This window comes from Corvus cornix, chromosome 17 (assembly GCF_000738735.6).
Source record: "Corvus cornix cornix isolate S_Up_H32 chromosome 17, ASM73873v5, whole genome shotgun sequence".
Taxonomy (NCBI): domain Eukaryota; kingdom Metazoa; phylum Chordata; class Aves; order Passeriformes; family Corvidae; genus Corvus; species Corvus cornix.
This window is the reverse complement of record NC_046346.1, coordinates 5325534-5342755: the sequence shown is the minus strand read 5'-3', so window position 1 is coordinate 5342755 and position 17222 is coordinate 5325534. Positions and strand designations below refer to the sequence as shown.

At 53.9% G+C, this 17222-nt stretch overlaps 1 long non-coding RNA gene across 9 annotated transcripts in view; it reads left to right on the top strand.

The window, feature by feature from the left end:
- LOC104688291 overlaps positions 1-17222 on the top strand; it is an 84955-nt gene that overhangs the window by 46242 nt on the left and 21491 nt on the right. For 8 of the 9 annotated variants that reach the window (XR_005603240.1, XR_005603241.1, XR_005603242.1 and 5 more), the window contains one exon: positions 16114-16333. This is a non-coding gene — a long non-coding RNA (uncharacterized LOC104688291). Of the gene's footprint in view, positions 1-16113; positions 17145-17222 lie in introns of all 9 variants that reach the window. The other variant, XR_002045165.3, reaches the window with a different exon arrangement.

Below are 17222 nucleotides of genomic sequence, written 5' to 3'. Positions count from 1 at the left end.
TCCTGGCTTCCCAGTGATGTGCCCTCTGGCTGAGGCTGGCAGCCGCCTGCTCCAGGCAGGTCCTGGGGTCTCCTGCCAGCAGGTTGTGCTGCTCCATCCCTCCAGCCAGGGCTGGCCATCCCCACAGTGCCAGCTACAGAGCCTGTTTTGCCTGTGCCCGTGGTTATTTTATTAAGACCCTGACTTGCCTCCCTGGTGCTTTTACCTCCCCTTCCCCAGTCCCTCTCCTTCTGAGGTTACGGAAAAGATTTTGGGTTTATTTTTAATTATTTTTTAATTTTGGTATTTAAGCTGGTTTAGCGGCTGCAGCAGTGAGTGTTCCTGATAAACAGCCCGGGAGATCCAGAGAATAATCTCTCTGCTTGGTGACGGCACAGGCGCCTATCGCAGCTGCTGGCAGCACGCTGAAAAGCTGTCCTCATCTGCTGCCTGCTCTATCAGCCCAGGGAGGGAGAAATTGCCTCCATCCTTAATCACAGAATTTGAAATCCCAGCTAGTCTGCACCTTTTACTCTTTAGGTTCACAGTGTTTTGCAGTGTGGACAGGGGGAGAAATATGTAGCTCTTAGATGGAAGCAGGAGTTGGGGAAGGGACTGGGAAGAGGTGGGTGAGCAGCAGCTCTTTTCCCTTTGCCAGGTATCTCCTGGACTTGCCACCCCATGATGCTTTCCTGGAAACTCTCTCTTCAGGGAGGTGGGTTAAGGCTGTATTTTTAATAGAGTCACAGAACACTCATGGGCTGTTGTGTACTCTGAGGGATTGTGTAACACCACTGTGGTTGGACAGAGTGCGTGCACTGACAGCCACATGTTCTGGAGCCCCAGTGCCAGGGCAGCTTACTGAGAGGTGTCAGGGAAATATAATAAAAAGGGCAGATGGAAGGATAAAAAAACACAAGGAAGAGCTGAGATGTGTTGTTATTTCCTCACCAATGAGAAAGATGCTCAAACTTGTCCCTGTGTCATAGACCAGGTCAAGTAAAGCAATTGGGTTTGTGGCATAGGAAGGGCCCAGGTTTATGGACATTGTCCAGCCTGGTGCAGGATGCAAGGTCCTCAGCCATACAGGTAATGAGCCCCGCCTACAGAATGTGTGATGCTAAAGCCATAATATCTGTCAGGGGGTGGTTCTGGGGTGCAGGAGCACACCTCAGTACCCCACAGCGAGTGCAGAGCAGTGAGGGGATGGAAGGTGCCTCTACTCCATGCTCAGTGCCACTGAATGACAGTGTGGCACCCGTGGGCTGTCACTGCTAACAGTTGCTCAACCCAACAGTGGGAACACAAGCACCCGCCATGCCAGAGACTGGCGCCGCAGTGGCTGGAGATTGCCTTTAATGAGACAGATAAAGCAAAATGAAAAGCAAATTAAGATGCAGGGCTGTGGGAGCTGTCTTGAATGCAGCGCTGTGACTTTCCTGGGGGGAAGCTGAGGTTGCAAATGATGGTGGAGGCACTGCAGAGGCAATTGTAGGAGATGGCCATCTTGGATGGGTTCAAACCAGGGAGCCCTTAAATCCTTTCCATTGCCTTTTGCAGGTATCCTCCTTCTCCAGAACCCACTGTGAGATATGACCTTTGGTCTCAAAGTGCATGAATAGTGGTGTCTCAGCTCCCCTGTCCTTCTCCCATCTCCAGTGGCTGGAGTGGGTTTGGGAAGCCCTGCAGTTGCAGGGGATGGCTTTTCACCTGTGTCCCAAAGATGCTGATGGAGATCGCTGGCTCTCTGCAGCAGGGCTGCTGTGGTCCAGGGCTGTCTGGGATGTTGGCAGTCCATCCTAAACTTTCCATTGAGCTCAGAGCATCTGGGCTATTTCTGTAAAAACCCTGTGCTGGGTCAGGAGGCAGGAAAGGGGCTTTTGCTGCAGCTAGGTCTGTTCTTAAGCAGAGAGTGTTCAACACAAAAACCCCTCCTGTTTCTCAGCAAAAAAACACTCAGGCGTTGACTATCAACGTGAGCAGCATTGCTCAGGCAAATGGTGTTTACACCCCGAAGCCTTCAGACTTTCTAGATTTTACCTGCTTCTCTGCAGAAACCCCTTGAGAAAATGTTACCGAACAAGGCAATACTTGGGTGGATAAATTGCCTGGAACAAACGAGCTGGAATTTGTACGATCCCATTCTTCATGTAAGAAAGATGTCACTCCTTAAGCAGTCCCTGGGGAAAGTGCCCACCCTGGGGAGTGTCACCCTGGGCTGCCTGTGTTGGCCATCCCCTGATTTGGACCGAGCTGCCTGGGTTTCCATGCACTGCAGTGCTTTTTGCCATCCCTTCCCGGGAATCATGAGTGGAATCACAAACAGGAGCAAAGCAAGTTCTCATTTCCCTCCACCCCCCTCCCCACCCCAGTTGCTGAAGTGGGGTGTCGAGAGGGAGGTTTGGTGCTGCATTTTGCTGGTTCTGTGGGAGCTGATCCCACGGCCAGAGGCATTTGGGGACACATCCCCTCTGGTCGTCATTGCTTGTCCCTCTCGTGGTGCAGCTATTTCTGCCTCAACTTCCCAGGAAGCCGCCTCCAACGCTCCCCGGTCTAAAACCACGCTGGTTTAGAGAGCCAATTTCATCCCTGCTTCCATGTCTCATTTGCATATATTTGCATAGCACACAGGTTTATGGGAGGGGAGGAGGCGCTGGAGAGGCACATCCTTTATTCCTCTTTTTTTCTTTTTTCTTCTCCCCTTTCAGCAGAATTGTATTTATTTATTTAAACCCAGTGCTGCTGCTCCGAGGGGCTCACTCCCAGCTGGGTCCCACGGGTGACTCGGTGGTGGGGACCTAATGCAAACTGGGAGTAAACTTCCTGAATTTTCACTCACTATAGGTGATTGTGTGGGGCTGGCCCTTGCCCTTCTTCCTACAGCATCTTCTCTAGTGGACTCTGGTGCTGCCTGGCCTGGGAAGGGGGTAAAGATTTCCTCTTCCCAGCTCCCAACTTGTGATGGCCTTGTGGAAGGGAAAAAACACCTCAGTTTCCCCCAGGGTTTGCTGGATTTTCCCTCCCCTGAGTGTCCCTCTCTAGGTTTTGGTGCTTCCCTGACACTCCTGAAGGGCTGTTCCATCTCAGATCCAATAGAATTTGACACTTCTCTTGGGAAACAGCAAATCCTTTCCCTTGGGATGGGTTTCATGAACCCCAGAAAAGGCCCTTCCAATCCTGAAAAAGGTACCTCATTTCCTCCTGCTGTAGCCCCGCCCCCCCCCCCCCCCCCCTCACCTCAGGATGCTGGGAGTGTGGGCAGCTGGGATAATACATGCTCAGGGGGATGTGGTGACCCCAAAATAGCTCCATCCCTATGAGCAACCCGGTACTGGGCAAATGAGCTGGTGCATCTTGGTGTTTTGGTTCTCATTTGCTGGTGGATCCAGAGAGATTTGGGAACTGTGGGATCATCCTGATCAGTCACAACACTGCTGGGATACAGCTAATATTGCTTGTCATAAAAAAATTTAAATGAGTGGACCCAACCAGCTCCTCTGCCTGTTCCTCTGTCCTCCTTGGCCTTGGGCACATCCCTTTGCGTCTCTGCCACACTGTCCTTTGCTCTAAGATGGGTGAGATCAAAGAACTCCTTTCCAGCCTACTGAGGGAGAAGGGCAGCATCAGCAGGACATTATCATGTTGGGGTCTTGGTCTGCCAAGCAGGGCTGTGCAGACACTGGGCTCCCTTCAGCTGGATTTCTTCCTCCCCCAGGGCATGAGGAGAAGGAGAGACCAGGCTGTGTGCGTGGATGGGGACAACAGCACACAGCAGGTGAGAGTGGCCATTGGCACATAGGGTGAGGGGAGTTAAGTTCCTGGAGCAGTGAGATGCAGGGCATTGGGATGTTGTGAACCAGCCCCAGGCACGTGGAGCCTTCTGGAACATCTCGCACTTGGCCGGGGTTTAATTTTTTATGCGAAATCCTGTTTGCAGCGAGCGCGGTGTTGCGGTTCCCGGTATTGCAGAGTGCGGAGGCGAACTGCTGAGCTGCCGGCTGTGCTGAGAGCCGGCTCTAGCCGGGCAAGGGGGAGAGCTGGCTGGCTGTGACCAGCATGGCCCAGCACGGCTCGGCTCTGCCACCCCTGTGCACCACAGAGACACCCGGGCAGGGTGGTGTGGCCGGTGGGGGCTTGGCTGTCACCGGCCACAGCTGGGGTATGCGAGATCTGGGCTGGCAGCACAGCAGGGCTTGGCACAGCTCCATGCTGGAAAACATCTCCTTTAAGACCTGGACTCAGAAAAATCTAGAGCATCCCCGGAGTGAGGGCCATGAAGCCCCCAGCCTGGACAGGCAGAGGGCTCAGGACACAGCCCTCTCTTGGCTCCAGTGCCCTCTCGCTCCCAAAGCTTTCCAAGTTGCCCGGCTCAGAGGCTGTTTGTCTTCAGCTTGACGGTTCCTCCGCCTCCCCCGCCTGTCTACTCTGCTTCCTCATTCTCGGTGTTGGGTTGAGCAAGAGCAGAGCGGAGCCTCCTCGGGATCAGGGTGAGGCCGGGGGGGCCTCCAGTTCCAAGTTCCTTTTTTGTTGTTGTTGGGTTTTTTTCTCTCTATTTTTTTTCCCTTCTTCTTTGCTCTGCACACAAAGCTGGGCTATGATGAAACTCCAGCTCTGCCTTGCTCACAGCATTCATGCACGGCACATGCTGAAAATAATTGTCCTTGGTGGAGCTCTGCAAACTGCAGAGCAATTTAACTGAAAAGAGGTGGAAAGGAGTTTTATTTCTACATGGTGTTTGAGGCTCAGTGCAGCCCCTCACAAGGGGGATCACAGGCAGGCGTGGGCTCAGGCTGGATCTGCAAGCCCTGTGACCGTGGCCATGTAGTGCCAAGCCTGAATTAACGTCTCTTGCCATTCAGCAGCACTTTGTACACTGAGCTTGACATAGCTTTGGTCTTCTCAGCCTCAAGCTGTGGCTGCCTGCAATGCCCCACGTAGTGCAAGCACTGCAGTGGGCTCAATATCAACCCTACTGTTGGTTTCTCCAAGTTTGGGATCAGATGCTACAGTGGGAATTTCTGTAGGTGCCAAGCCGTGCTGAAAAGGGAAACATGTTGGGTGCTCCCTGCGTGTAGAGTGTTCCGCACAACCTGGCCTCTCCTTTATGTGCCTTAAGCCACAGGTGATTTTTTGAGTCTTGCTTTACATTTTTAGGTGTTCAAACTAGCTGTGAAATGCCTGCTTGGAATGTCTTGTTCATTGCATTATTTTGATGGGCAGAGGGAAGCGTAAGCTGAAAGAGGAGGATTGGCTCTAGGACCTTTTGGAGGTGTTTGGAGCAAGGATTTTGGCTGATCTGCTTTAAGGAAAGGGCCCATCATTAGTGCAGAAAGACAGGGAAGGATGTCGAAGCCCCAGCCACCATAAAACCTCTTTGAATGAGATTTTGTCCTGCCCAATGAGAGCTCCCTGTCCTGAGCCTTCAGCATGTGCCAGCAGGATTTGTGTGTGGAGAGTGTGTGCTCAGCACCATTCAGGATATAACTCATTCTTTGGTTTGTTCATTAGTCATATCACGTCCCCCTTCTCCAGCTCACACAACGGAACTGCAGTTTGTCAGGATGTGTTGTGGAATTTCTGTCCACAAAACTAATTTTTCTTCAAACTTCCCTTTCTTTCCAAGTGGCCAACCCATTTTCCTGTGACACTGCTCTTGGTCACTGTTGTTGTTCATCTCAGCTGGCTTAGCACTTTGCAGTTGGTCAAGGTCAGATGTGACTGTTTTCTTATCCCATTGGGATAAAGACCAAATCCTTTTGCTGTGAAAACTTGGGGCACAACCATCAACCCCTTGGCGAGGAGGACCTTGCCACTGCTTTTTTGGTTTCACCAGCTTCTGTTCTCTAAGTACCAGCTGGCGTGAGGAACAATGCACAACCTCTAAACTGTTTTCTCCTACCAACTCAGGAAGATGTGACCTCACATGTGCTTCTCGGAGCTCTGCAGAAAGAGGCTTTTGCATTATTTACTCTGTTTTGGAGCTGGAGCCAGACCTGACTCTGGGCTTGTTCAGCTCAAGGCAGTAGAGGTGGGAGTGAAGCCCTCCCAGTAACACCATCAGAGCCACTGGAGCTGGGCTCAGGTTTCTTCCCTGGCTGGTTCTCCTGGCTCAGCAGAGTCCGGCCCTGTTCCCTCCTGGTGTAACGCTGACACGGGAGATTTTAGCTCAGCTCAGCCCTGGTGTATCTTCCCCAACCACCACCCACCAGTCAGGCTTTGTGCTTGGAGTGCTCCATCCCAGCTGACCTGGGGCCAACCAGCCCTTTGCAGGCACTCGGTAGTGAGGCAGAGCCAAATTCTTGACTTCTGGCCCTTCAGCAGTGGCCAGGGTCGGTGTGGGGTGGGGAGGAGGAGGAGGAGAAGGGCTGCAATGTCAGCCCCGGTTGGAGTCCCCCCACCCCCGCGCCCAGGGAAGAGATCCCAGTGAGGTTCTTTGCCCGCTGGCAGACAACTTTGCCCCCATCCATCCACCCTTTCTCAAGCACAGAGCCGGGAGTGGGGGATCCATTCAACACCTGCTTTCCTTTCCCCCTCCTGCCGCCCTCATCTCCCCAGTTCCCCCCCAAAAAATCTTGCATCATCTAAAAAAACCCCACATTCTCTCTGGCTGCTTTTTCTTGCTAACCTCCGCTCGCTTTGCCTCTCCTCCCCTCCCTCCCTCCTCTCCATCTCCCTCCCTCCCTCTCTCTGGGGGGAAAAAAGGTCATTGCGCAAATGATTAGTCAGAGCTCAGTTGCTGTAGCAACCGGCTGCTGGAACTGGGACAGGCGTGCAGCGAGGACAACGGAGAGGTCGAGCATCAGCCGGGCTGGGGGAGCCCAGCCTTTGTATGTGCGCCCGGGAGCCGTGGAGCCCCCAGCTCCACGCCACGCGTGGGGCCCTTCCACCGCCAGCCCCGAGCGCTCCCTCGGCTGCGGCGCTTTCTCCTGCCGGCATCTCGATGCCACCGTGGAGTCGGTGCTGCCTTGGCGTTTCTCCGGTGTCTCTTGGCGTGGTGGCACCGTCCCTCGCCGGGAGGGAGGGTTCTGCCCTCGGTGGAGCGGCCACGGAGAGGGGCACGTCGTGGGTTCCTCCCAGGGAACGCATGCCGCTGGGGTTCAGGGCTCCTTGTCCTCTTGCAACATCCCACACATGAAATATGAAGCCAAGTTCCTCCTGATCCTTCACGAGGAACCAGGCGTTAACTGTGTCCTGCCCAATTCCAGTTCCAGAGTGCTGCAGTCCCTCTGCCTTCAGTCCCCAAGCAGCTTCAGACAGAGGCTTTTCCAAATCTTCCTTCTTTCCTCCCTGCTCTAAACTTAAGGACAGCAGCCTGGCATGCAGCATCCATGGGCTGCTTGGCCTTGGAGTACAGAGCAAGGGCTCTTCTGGGAACGCTGGGGCCACATGTGCGGTGGTTTTCGTCACTGTGGTCATGATCTCCCAGTGGTGTTTTGCCAAGGCTGCTGGGGACCCTGCAGTGCTGGCTCAGCCTGTCCCAGCCAAGCCCCAGCCTGGATGATGGGGCCGAGGACGGTCAGCAGCAGAGCCAGTGGCAGCACAGGCACAGAACCCTCCAGCTGCCTGGTGGGATCCTGTGCTGTGCTGCAGAACTGGGGAGGATGGAGAGGGGACCCCATCTCTGTCCTTTCCCTGGGCACTGCAGCACCTCAGCTCTCTGCTACAGCCCCCAAAGTGCTGCTGCATGGAGCCTTCAGGGGACCTCCATGAGTGAATAGGGACCTGTTCCTGTCACCAGCTCCCTGCTGTGGAGAAAATATCGCTTCTAAATTGTGTGGGGTGAGAGAGCCTTGCCACTGGATTGTCTCCATCCCTCCATCCCTACTGTTCCCCTTGTACACCAGTCCTTCAGGGGCTGAAGACCAGTTTATTTTCCAGTGTGTGCTGTCTGGGTCTTTGAGTATGCTGCTCCTTGCTCTTTGTGTGTTGAGCAGTGATTTGGGGTCTTGCTTCCATCTGGGATGTGTGCGGAGTGTGAATGGGCTTGCAGGGGGCTTTGAGACCCCCACAGGAAAGTGCTGGGGAGGAGTGATGCAGTGGGCCAGCTGGAAGTTGGTGCAAGTGCTGCTGGGGAGGGGATGTAAAACCTCTGCTTTGGACTCTGGGCAGGATTTTGGGAATGTCTTTGGTCTCTTGCTCAAGGTTGAGCTCTGTGCATCCATCTAGAAAGCTGTGGGCTGGCGTCCTCAAGCCTAGGAAATTATTTTAGTCTGACTTTGTGGGAAACAGCAGGAAAGGGCTATTTATGCAGAAAATGGCTTCCAATAAACACGCTTCCTTTGGGAGTGGAGAGAAATTGCTGAGATGTGCTGGAAGTCTTTTCACTTTCCCGGGACTGTCCTTAGTGCCAAGAGCGAGCCAGCCACGCGGCACGGCCACGCCGGTGCTCGGCGACGTTCACTGCCCTGCTTCGAGCCCCTGTCCCCAGCTCTCCATCACCCTGCGGCTGGAGAGGGGCTTTCAAGGGCACCTCTCACTCTGCCTTGTCCGCTGATGCTCCTCTTGGTCCTCTGAATGGTCCTCCAAACCTCTTGAGATTTCCCTTGGATCCCAGCATTTCCTTCTTTCCTCCATTTCTTTGGAGCTGTGTGATTGCAGGGCACTGGCAGGGGGGTTGCTGGTTTAAGGGTTTCTTACCTCATGGTTGCAGAGATGAGCTTAGCAGAGTGATGTCAGAGTGGCCTACAGGCTCAAAAGCCAACAGGGAAATAAAAGCAAGGCAACCAGTCCTGTTTCTTTTTCCTTTCTTCTTCTTCTTCTTTGTTTGTTTCCTTGCAAATCTCATTACTTTAAAGGCTCTTCCCTGATTTTACCAGTGTCTGGAAATCTTCAGGAGCTCAAAATGCTTGGGGTTTGCCATGCTGTTTTGCTATTTTTCAGTCTTTTTTTGCCTTTGGAGGTGGTGAGTAAATCCTGCAGATTCAGCCCAGCTCACTAATATTTCAGATTATTGAAAATAACAGAAGAAAGGAAGAGTGAATGAATCTGAAGCCTTCAGGAGAGGGCCAAAAATCCCTGTGACTCACTCAAACACTATTTCTGAGCTTGAAAACATGAAATGGTGCCTGTTTCTTGCTGCCCATTGCAATGGGCCAGGAGATCCTAACCACCCAGAACTTGGTTTAGGTTACAGGGCTGCCAGGTTCACGTTTTCTTCTACAGATTTTGTCTCTCAAATCCCTGCTCTTTCCTTAAGGACCCCCAACGCCCAGGCTAGAGATAGTTGTGCCACTGTTTGAAGGCGTCAATCCTATCCTGAGCATCCGTGAGCTGGAAGAAGAGTGGAGAAAGCACTGAGGGTTTTTCCCTTTATGGATGATATCCAAATAAGACTTCAAGTAATGAGCACTGTCTGTGATGATTTGGAGCACATCCATGACTGTATGAGAGCTTTCTGCATGGACAGGACATAAGACGGGAGAGCTTGAGAGCATTCTAGTGACAGAGGTGATGCAACCCAAGGAGATGGGGAAGCTTTAAAGCCATTTGGCAAAGCAGGTGTTTGCAATTTCACCCACAGCCCTGCAGCACCGCTCTTCATTGGGAACCACCTGCAGAGCAGGATGTGATCCCTGGCCACAAAGAATCCCTGAAGTGGGGTGGGATGTGACCAGGCTGGCTGAGCCTTTCCCGGCAGGAGCAGCTGGGAAAGGGAGCACAGGGGAGAAGGTGTGCAGCCCTTCCCTCGGCTCTCTCGTCTCAGTGAGTGTGTGCTCCTCCAAAGATATGTACTTGTGAGCATTTGTCAGTGATTGCCATCGAAGGAGGCAAAAATCTATAACCTGGGGTCAGGCCTTTCTTCCAGGCTCTCATGTCATGAGATTCCCTCCACCTCCTCCCTGAAACTGCAGGGAGCAGCCCCTCTGCGCTGTGTCTCATCTCACTGACACGGCTTGGCTGTAGCCCGTGTCCGGGAGGTCGCCGGCAGATGTCGGCTGTCGCTGGAAAATAGCTGGAGTGGTGTCCTGGGGACGCCACGGCTCCAGGCAGCTCGAAGTGACCCCATCACTGCAGCTGCCCTGATGGGTGAGTTCCATGTGCTGCCAGTGCTGCCAGCCCAGGCTCTGCCGCAGCGGGGTGGGTGATGCTCCTCGCTGGGGTCTCTCAAGGGAAATCCACCACGGAGTTAATGTGTGCTCTGCTTCCAGCCCTCCTTTGTTAAGGGGTTTGGCCCAGTGCCACGCGGGGAGCGCGGCAAGCAGTGCTGGGGGCCAGCAGGGACAGCTTTTGTTCAACATTGTGGCTCCTCCATGGAAAGGACGGTTGGCCAAAATGGGGCGCGTGCAAGCACGGCAGTCGCTCCGCCTGGGGAGGAGCCCAGCTGCTCTCTCTTCGGCATTGAATTCCCTCGGGCTTTGTGGGAGCACGAGGAAGCTGTTCACTCCCAAACCCCGCTGGGGATTTCACTCATGCTGTGGCAGAGTGCTGCTCCCCGTGTCAGCTGAGTGGGTGCTTGGGTGTCCCATCCGTAACGCCTGGGAGAGATCCCTCGATTCAGTGGCATTGGGGAAGTGGGTGGCTGTGACATGAGACAGCTCCTCTGCCCGTCCTGGGTCAGGGCCAGGTCCTGCTCAGCTTTGGTTAAGCCCAGCACGGCTAGCAGACTGCCGGATTTGGCCATCTCCATCTGCTGGAAACACTCCCTGTTTTGCCCAGCCTTTGTTTCCTCCCAGCTCCTCGTTATTTTTCATGGCGTTTTCCCTTCTGACTCTTGTGCTGCTCGAGGCTGTTGGTGCAAGCTCAGCATTTGGGCTCGTGCTTCTTCAGCTGAACATGGATCTGTGTGAGCTGGGTTATTTCTTGTGTCCCCCAGCACAAGTGGTCCCAAAGAGCGAGGCTCAGCCCCACCTTGGCTCTTTAATAGCATCGGGGAGCAGCACGTCCACGTGAACCCAAGCCCCAAAACGGCCCATAGGGAATGACGCAGCAAAGGTGAAATTTCAAAGGGAGACGGGAAGTGCATGGCAAGAGCAGGGGAAACAGAGGAGAGAATAGCCGGAGCTGACCTCAGCGGGGAGGGGAGTCCGGCTGCACGCATGGAAGGGAAATGGGAAAAGGATACAGCTGGGACCGGCCGTGACACCCGTGTGCTCTGCCCCAGCAGCGTCCCGCTTCCCGCTTTTCCCCCAGGATGGGCTGGGGCAATGGGCCACGTCAGGGCTAGCCCCCAGCACACCAGGGCTCCTGGAGGCATCCGTCGGGGATTGCCTCAAATGCACCCATTGGGGCAGCTCTGGAGCTCGGCCACCGGCAACCAGGGATGCTCTCGGGCATCCTCATCCCCGTGTGCCAGGAGCTGGCAGCCAGGAAACAGCCCTGATCTGGTGACCGTCAGCTCTGGCTTGCTGCGGACCCGCCCCGGCTCCCTGGGTGCGCTCGGAGGCGGCGCGGGGCAGATCTCGTCCTTCCAACCTTCCCCGGCACGTACCGGGAGCCGGCGGTGTCACCGCGATCAGGGCCGCCTGTCGAGAAGCGGCACAAGCCGTCCCAGGGTAGCTGCTGCTGTCCCTTCCAGCGCTCTCGGTTTTGCCCAGGGACGGATGACTTTTTTGTTTTTTGGTTTTTTTTTTTAACATGTGGAATTTTATTTTTAGCTGGAAAAAAAACCCCAGCCTTTAAAAAACAAACACACACAAAGTTTTTGTGAAAAATACTCAACATAATGGGATTTTTTTCTTCTTCACAGAACTGACTGTGACATTTCTAAATGAAGGGTTCCTCCTGTCCTTCTGCTCTTCCCCCCTCAATCTTCAGTGAAATTTCTCCTTTCCCTAGGTCCCTGTTTTTCTCCTCAGGATATGCTCTTTCAGGGGGAGGAACAGCAACTATAAAGACTGTTTTTTCTGGATTTTTTTCCCTCCCATAATATTAGAAAATGTATTAAACCATCCCTTTTGAACCTGTTACAATGGAATGAAATTAATTTTGCTTTTTTCCCTCTTCTTCCAACTAGTTCTCATCTGTCCTTAGTCTTTAGTGTGGGAGAACTGGAATAATAAATGGCAGAAAGCAGATCCTACTCTTTCTTTACTCAAGGAAAGATTTTTCCATCCCAGTTGAACTCTTCCTTTGGGGCTGGAGGGCACCCAAAAGCCAACATCTGGAGGGGTTCATGCTCCTGACCTTCCTTTCCCTCCAGTGGAGGGATGTTCAGAAGGCTCTGGGGCTTCGTGGGGCTGTGGGAGGGCTGGGATTGTCCCAGGGGTTGAGCTGTGAGAACTTGGGAGCTGGACAGCAGAAACCTCAGGTCCTGGGTTCTGTTCTAGGCTCTCCAGTAGTGTTTCCCAGGTGACCTTGGGGAAGTCACTTTGTTGCTCTTCACATTCATTCTCCTACCTTGAGAAGAGCACTTTCTTTGCACCTGTGGGCTTAGGCAGGCAGCTGATGCCTTTTAATCACTGAGTTGCACAGGGATTTGATCAGCCCCCATTGACTTAGTTGGAGCAGAGGACAGTAGTTTTCCTTCCAGGCTCGAAGTACATTGGCTGCTTTTCAAGGGTAGCTACTGGTTTCTCAGACCTGAAGGCACTGGAGGTGGGGATACTTCTATCCTTAGACAACACAGTTCTCTGCACCTTCTTGGCACCCAGGAACATCCAAACCAGCATCTGCATTGCAGAACTTTATCCTCTCTGGTGATCTGAGGGTCTTACCTGACCCAGCCCAGGAGGCTTCACACGGCTTGGCTGGGATATGGGGACATGGACCAGAACTCTTGGGCCTTAGAAGGAAACACTTGAGACCAAAACCGGCTGAGGTCGCACCTTCCACTGCGAAAGTCTGGGCTCAGCAGGCCTAATTCAGCTACCCAAATTAAAGTCATGTCACAGAGATCCTGTCAGAGTGGATGGTGCTCCTCTGCCTGGAATACACAGCCCATCACTTGGAAGGGGACCTGACGAGGAGGTCTCAGGGTTGGACTGGTGCTTGTGTACACGGGAGCCTCTTTTCCCAAACTCAGGGGAAAGTATCAGGCTCATAGGCAGTGGTTGCTGCAGCCCATGTGGAAACCTTGGAACCCCTGGAGCAGGGAAGGGGAGCAGAGCAAACACGCTTTGTCCAGGCTCTTTATTTTGTGCTGGGGTAAGGGTTTTTTTTCATTTCAGACATGCGATGAGTGTGTTACTCAGTCATGACTCGAGAACTTGTGAGCAATAAAGTCATCCTGAAGTCTGCCAAAAAAAATCTTCTTAGCACACCCACCTCATCACACGTTCCCACTGTAGCTACTTTGGTGCGATCTGCTGCAGAAAGGCGGCTACCTCGCGGGGAGGCTGCGGTAGCCATCTGCGAGCTTGCGGCAGTGGCCCATGGATGAACCCGTGCCCATCGGCACAGTGCCATGGGTGTCACCTGCCTGGTGACTGGGACCCTTTGCAAGCATCATCACAAAGATGGTGGGCTGGAATTTGCTCCAAAAATCCAAGAGAAAACAGAGCTGGAAGGGGCCACACAGATTGGTGTAATTTTCCTTCTGCAGTGAGGGCTGGGTTTTGGGTTTGGAATGTTGGTTTTGACCTTTTGGGGTCAAGACTGACCTAAGACCTCCATGAGGAGAAGAGCCCTGGTCATATTTCTCTTTCTGCCCTGCGCCAAACCGGCTCCAGCAGGGTTGGCTGGGTGTGAGGATGGCTTGAGGCTCCAGAGCCTTGCACCAGCCACCGCTGCAGTCTGGGAGTGGTGATGAGCAGAGTGGTGCATCCTCCAGACTTCAGGAGAGGAGGCATGCACTGGCAAACCAGGCGAGTGCTGTTTGAAGTGCCTGAGAAAATGCATATTGATGCTAAAATTTGCATTTTTGGGAGCTGACTGGTCCCTTGGATAATGAGTCAGGGTCCAGGGTCCCCCTGTGTGAACCCTCACCCTCAGGCTGGCCACTCTGCCTGTGAGGTAGTGCAGCCCTCCACTCGGGCACCAGTGGCTCTGGAACTGGGATGCTCCTGGAGCTGGATATCACGGCTTGCTGTGAGGGGAAGCCCTGCTCTCCTGAAGGCAGGATGGGGCAGGGATAGGAGCAACCCCATGTCCGCGGGGTGGGATGCAAGGGATGGTCTTGGAGACATCCCAGCACCAGTGGGGAGGTGGGACCACGCAGAACCCCGTCACCTGAACTACCAGGGTAAAAACTGCCTCTTCCATGGCCTCCTCTCCCCACCCCTTCTCTGCACCGAGGCTCTAAATAATTGATAACACTGATAAATAATAGATCTTGTATTTGCTCCTTCGCTGTCTCTGGCAGGGCGTGTGCGCTCGCAGCCTGGCGCTGCTGCATTAGGGTTACAGGGATGGGGAGCGCGGCTGTTGGGCCGGGGTAGGGAGCTCTGCAGCGGGGAGAGCATTCCGGGGAGATAAAGGGCTGGTTTGATGTGTGTTCATGTGGCGGGGCTGTTTTGCCTTGCATGCCTTTCTCTTTTGCTTTATTTTTTTCCTGGAGTGAAGCCTGGCGCCAGCAGTCTGGAACCAGCCTGACAAGCTTTTGAGTTATGGAAAGGGGGAGGAAGGGGGGAGGAGAGAGAAAGAGGGAGCGAGAGAGGCAGGGAGGAGGAGGGAGAAGGCAGAGGGAGGCAGCTGGGATGTGGATTATTAGGGGAGAACAAGAATACACACAAGAGGCTGGTGGGGTGAGGGCTGGGGGCTACCGGGGCTTGCGGGGAGGGGACGGAGCTGGCTTCGAGCAAACCTTTCAAAGGAGAATGATTTTTTTTTTTTTTTTTTTTTTCATGGAGGGGAGAGGGGGAATTGAGTCATTTTGGGCATGAAACGCAAACCTCGCCGCGTCAAGGAACAAGGAAGTTTTTTAAAGCGCCAATTAAAGGGCTTGGAGAGGTCCGGGGCTTTTAAACAGCCTTGGGAAGGGGGGGGGTCCTGGCCGGCGTTCAGGCTGCCGTCCCATCAGGACATTCCTTTCTGCTGAACGCTGCTGCTCCCGGCCCTCTTCTCCTCCTTTTCCAAGCTGCCGTCGAATCCTTTCCAACTCCCGCGTCCGAACCCGGGGAACTTTGCTCCGTTTCATCTCTCGCCGCCTGCCTCCCCCCGGCCCCGGCCTGTGCTCGGCGCTTTGATCACTGAGCTGCCTGCACAGAGAGCCCCGAACCCCCGCACTCAGCACCCCCGGGACGCAGGCGCCAGCAGCCCCTCCAGGGGCTGGCATGGCCAAAAATTCCCCCCCTGCTTTGGTGGAGACCCCCATCTGCCATCACGTCCCTGCTCAGGGAAGGCAGCTGCTTCAGCGAATTGGTGGCTGCCATGCTGGGGGAGAAGGGCTCGGTGCCCAGCGACAGGGACCTGGCCCCGCAGAATGGCAGAGGGTGAACTTGCCCCACAGGGGCTGCGAGGGCGTGGGTTGGGCAGCGTGTTTGGAAAGGTCCCGTCGGACTGCCCACACCTGGGAAAGCCACGTGGTGCCCATGAGGGCTCCTCCTGTGCTACTTCGGGGGGTTCACGGCACTGGCAGCAGTGTAGCCAGAGTCTGGAGCAAATTCACTGGAACAGGGGGATGGCAGGCAGAGGCTGGAGCAGCTGCATGGCATGTTTTCCACTCTGAGACCCCCTCATCACCTCCCGTGGATGTCCGGCAGCAGGAAGCACAGGAGAGAACATAGCCTTGCTGCTGCAGCCCACCTCTTGGAGTGGGAAGAGAGCCGTAGCACACCAGGGAGTGTCGTTCCTGTGCTCCGGGGGAAATCCAGAGTGCTGGCTAGGGAACGGGGATTTGGAGCCGCTTTGCAGGGGCTTTGTTTGGTTTGGTTTCAGTGCAGCCTATTTAACTCCAACAACTGGTGAAGGCTGGGGAGAAAGGAGCTCTTTGTTACAGGCTGAACAGCCCCAGGTCTTTAACTCAGCTTGTGGGAAGAGCTCTGAGAAGTTGAGATAGCCCAGGGACAGGCTGATTTTGGGATGGGCAGATTTTATATCACTCACACCTCTAAACTGAAGAATGAGAGTGAGGATTTGAATACCCAGCTCCCAAAAAAAGCCCAGCACAAGCCCTGCGAAGCACCACCACCATCTGCCAAGTCTTTGTCTTTGCAGAGGAGGTGGAAGGGGGAACACCCAGTTTTCTGAAATCTCCATTACAGGTTGCCTCTGAGCTGCAGCTCTTCATAAAAAATACTTCTTTCTCTGGGTTTCCAGGAAGCAAAATGTTGCCCTCCGCTGTTTGCAGTGTAGCTGGAACAGAGAACTCGCTGCATCCGAGCCCGTCCGGCGCTTTACTCCAGTGTCACATCCGTGGCAGTGGTCAGGGGACTTGAAGAGAGACAACTCCCACCCAGCTCATAGATGCTGCAAAAACCTGCAAAAGGTCCCGTCATCCTCCATGAGCCACCAGGACTGACAACCTCCCACTCTCAGGGTGAGCTGCTCCTGCCCTGGCACCTCGGCACAGGACTGAGACGCGGGGGTTGGCCATGGGTTCAGCTGGGCTGTCTTCAGACTGTGGTGGGTCCAACCAACACCAATCTCCTCACACATCGTGTTTCACAAGAAAACAATGCAAAGCAGCTCAATTGTACATCCTTGGTCCAAGTTCCTCATTTTTCCCTTCTCTTATTCCTTGGTGACTCTTCAAGCTCCTTCTGGTAACTTTGGAACTAAGCTGGCAAAATTGTCCTCCAGCTCCTCCTTGCTGGAGATGCAACACAGATGGATTCATGCTTGTGGTCTTTTATAGCTTCAACAGCTGAGTGTTGGGAGTCTTAAACCAGTAAATGGAGGGAGTGACTACTATTTTTGTAGATGTGGAAACTGAGGCATAGGCTACTTACCCAGGTGAAAAGAAGTCAGATTTTAGGGCCAGGGGACACAATTTCACTCAGAAACCTTTGCTGTATCAGCTTCCCTGGCATCTACTGAGATGTTTCCATGAGGGAGGAGACACTTCCTCCCTTCTTCTTGCCCAGAAAGGATCAGAAGTCAGGGACAGAGCTGATAACATGGCACCGTGGCCTGTCCCCAACCCATGACCTCCCTGCTTGCACAAGGGGCAGCAGGCGGAAATAAAACACAATTCGGGACTGACAGAGCTGGGGAAGAGCAAGATGAGTCTTGGTGGGGAGACCATCCTCACCTTTCATATTCTAATGCCTTGCCTTTTCCTGATTTGTGAGTTCTTGGGAGTCCTGCTGGGAATTCACTCGAACGGAGGCACACGCCGCCGTCCCTCGGTAAATTACACAGAGATATAATGAAGGAGGAGAAATCAGTTACTCTGTGACTGTGGCTCCCCAGGGGACCTTAATTCA